The sequence below is a fragment of the Wasmannia auropunctata genome, unplaced genomic scaffold (genome assembly GCF_000956235.1).
Source record: "Wasmannia auropunctata unplaced genomic scaffold, wasmannia.A_1.0 LD334646.1, whole genome shotgun sequence".
Lineage (NCBI taxonomy): Eukaryota > Metazoa > Arthropoda > Insecta > Hymenoptera > Formicidae > Wasmannia > Wasmannia auropunctata.
The window spans coordinates 5,246-9,088 of NW_012028244.1; the positions used below are offsets into that span (position 1 = coordinate 5,246).

The window sequence follows — 3,843 nt, forward strand, 5'->3', positions numbered from 1 at the left end:
AAGAGCACTTGACAGAAATAAAATTTAGATTTCGCTTATCAATACAGGTATAGTAATTAATCTCGAACTTTTGAAGTATACGTTCTTCGTGCTAGCAAGAAAAATTAATGTTTCTCTTTCTTTCCTTTCGATCAGGGAAGTAAATAAAAAAATGTTATTATTAAAATAAAAATAACAAGATACACATAAAAATTCCTTCGTAAACTCGTTTTAACTATATCCCTACCTCGTACGTATGGCTCATGCAAAAAGCATTTTCAAAACTCGCTTTTTAACAAGTAAATTTCTATCCATATCTCTGTGTCGAGACAATCACGTGAAGAGGAAAGACGCGCGGCATGGTTATCCGCTGACTGATGTTTATTATTGTGACAATAGTCAAGGTTAAGTAACGATCACGGGCAATTCGTCATAATTTCAATGCTCTTACAAAAATATGTGGCAGAACACTTTGTAGATGATATCGCTATCCGGTCGTGCATTAAGAGCGCGCAAGATAGTCTTAACATGCGAGAAAAGTATATCTTCGTAAAAGAAAATACCTTCGTTCGAACTGTCCGTCTTGTGGTATCGCGCCATTGACTTTATCAAGCAACGCGGTTCTGTTTTTACGCTATATTCGTTCGCAAGGAGTACGGAAGAATCTTTCGTCTCTCGCCAGCTTCCACTGCAGCAGTAAAATGGCACTGTGTGGACCCGATCGGCTTTTGTCCTTTTTCAAGCAGTAGCGTATGGAAAGCTCGAATGACGATGAATACCTGACAAATAATTATGATGAATACCTGACAAATAATTATGATTAGAATATAATTTTCGAATTTTATCAATTTTGTTCTCCCGCTTGATATTCCACGTCCATGTGATTTTCCCGACAATACGCATATACGTCTAAATCACATGATACGTCTTTATGACGTCTAAATCGTATGATGTCTTATGACTTTTACAGACACGCATGTTATCTGTAGACTACGATTAAATTGTATCTAGAATAAAATAATGATCTTGCAAAATGAGATTAACATTAATTATCTCATATATATATATATATATATAAGTGTTGAGTTTTTCTTCTTAAATAAAGCACGGGAGAGAAACCTTTTTATATGAACGTTTTATTTTATGTATTACACAAATTGAGAAGAAGAAGGAAGTGACAAAAGAATAATCGTACAAACGCGAATCGACATCCGCAATCAGTAGCGCCATCAATTCGATTTATTAGCGCCACCTTTATATAGTAATTATAGTAACATATTTTTCCATAAATACTGAATTAGTAACTAAGATACTAAGATTAGATCAAGCGCCTCGAGATCACTTTATCCAACAAAAAGTATTATCATTTCAGACTTATCCGCGCGCGTTTATCGATTCGTGAAATAGAAATCTATCATTCTTATTTATTAATTAAAATATTTTGTATTGCATTGACTTTTATATATATTATACATATTTCGAAATCTTTTTGTTCTGATCTTCATTATTATAATTCCTGCAAAATATATTCCTGCAAAAATATTCATTCGTTTGCTTTAAGATTTCGAGAAAAATTGGCTAATATATAGAACGGAGCTATACGTAATTTCACGGCAAACCTATTTGCACGAGATTTCTAAAGGCTGTGTTGTTAACAGTGACCTTTAAGCGTCATATTGATAATTCCCGTGCGGTGGAAACAAGGAATTTCGAACTGTATATTCGGGCATCGTATATTCGGGCACGTCTCAGAATTGCTTCAAACGGCATCGTGATCGGATCAGAACGTGTTATCTTCTTTCAAGCTAGAAGAAATATATATGAGCTTTGTACATGTACATATAAAAACGTCCCTTTACTGTGGTAAGTACATTTTTCTTTTTTTTAATAAAATTTGCGTACACATCCTATTTTTCCAAGATAAATACGAGCGTTATTATAACCAATTAAAGTATTAAATTTACACATATTTACAATTAAATGCAGTAAGTTTTCGTTAAATTGTGTATATTTTACATGATATTAACATATATTCGATAATAAAATATTCTAATATATCTAAAGAACGAAGTATACAATATATTAACGCAGCATATTTAGTTAATATTAATATAACGTTATAATATATTTGTAATTTAACATCGTAAAATACGACACTCATTAAAGAAAACATTTTAATATGCGTGCATTTCCTCATTGAGTAGATTTATTAATTTAAATTTTAATTTCACTATATTCACTAATACATATAAATATTAATGTATTCGAAAAAAATACATTTAAAGATATATATTTAAAAAAATGTGAAAGTAATTCTTGCTTTTTTGCATATGCTATTTTTGCATATTTATTTATTATGTGACAAGCATATATGACATTTTATGTTAGATAAGAGTACATACATACCTTAAGATATGACGTAAGTAATGTTGCTCTTCTGTAAATTTTTGATAAAACTTTTTTAGATTGTAATTAAAAAAGGACTTGCTGTACTATTTATAAAATTTATTATTTTAATATTTCGAATAATATAAAATAATTTATCACGGAAAGAATTTAACATAGACCCGTCTTGAGAAACGAAGTTCGCATTGTGTTTCAATTCGGATTTGATTCTTCAGACAAACATTTAAATTCCTCACTCGAATCACTCGATTACATTTATAACATCACGGACATTAAATTCCTTTAAGATTTATCTATTCAATCGTATTCCGTGTCATGATTGATTTCAGTTAATTTCTTCAACAGAAAAGCGACTAAAAGTTTGAGGCTTATTAGTGACGCATATATTTTATATAAAAATGATTCTTCAAAACTTGTACGATGTACGACAAACTATGATCCACCTACATACATTTAGCCGCAGCTTGTTACGTATGATTAGAAGTATAGAAATGGGAGAGGATTTACAATATAATTACGTTATATTCGGTATACCGACTCAAATTTTTATTACGCTTGTAAGTAAATAACTATTTACAATTATTTATATGTAATTAATTAATTATTAATTAATTATATTAAAATAACAAGTTTACTCTAATTTATTTGAAATGCTCGAAAACAGTATTTGTCTACATATATGTAAAAAAACCCGCTTAGTTATTATAATTGTTTATGAAAAAAGTTAACTTGATAAATAAAACAAATTTGGAAAATAATATACATATATGTAGACAAATACTGTTTTCGAGCATTTCAAATAAATTAGTAAACTTGTTATTTTAATAATTAACTGAATTTATTTAATTTTGCAGATACGAGGTCGTTATATAGATGTTGAAAAGCTTAAAAATTTACTGATACGGTTAATACAAAAAGTTAGTGCATTGCAGACAAAACTCAATCAGCTGAATGATGGATGAGAAAAAGAAGACAAATAGGAAGGATTCTGACAAATGAACAAAGAAATATGGAATGAATAATTCGTAAAAATATATATATCCTAAATAAATTGTAAATTAAATATGTAAAGTCGATATATTACGTTACATTAATTCTAACGCGATATGTGTGTTACATGATCAAACTCTATGCCGTACTTTATGTTCATCAATAAAATTTCGATTCAACAGATGTGTGGTCCTTATTAACATGATTCGATATGTAATTTATGCTTATAGACTCGATTACGCGAACTTTACGCCGAAACTATAGCTTCATGAAACTGTATATAGGGCTTCTCGATGTTTACGATTTGAATTTTGTTTAGAAAAATATTTCCGATATTTTTGAGATTTCGAGATGTCGAATAGTTATATTGATTGGATGGAATCTGAAGGTCATTGCCATTTGAAATCAGATTCGAGATTTTTAAATTATAATTATTAATATTTTTAAATTAATATTTTTAAATTAATT

General features: G+C 29.2%; 1 long non-coding RNA gene across 1 annotated transcript; it reads left to right on the forward strand.

The window, feature by feature from the left end:
* Positions 1 to 1,278: 1,278 nt before the first annotated feature.
* LOC105458136 lies at positions 1,279 to 3,558 on the forward strand. Its single transcript, XR_975500.1, has 4 exons — positions 1,279 to 1,336; positions 1,638 to 1,842; positions 2,715 to 2,942; positions 3,240 to 3,558. It is a non-coding gene; the product is annotated as an uncharacterized LOC105458136 (long non-coding RNA).
* The last annotated feature ends 285 nt before the right edge of the window (positions 3,559 to 3,843 follow it).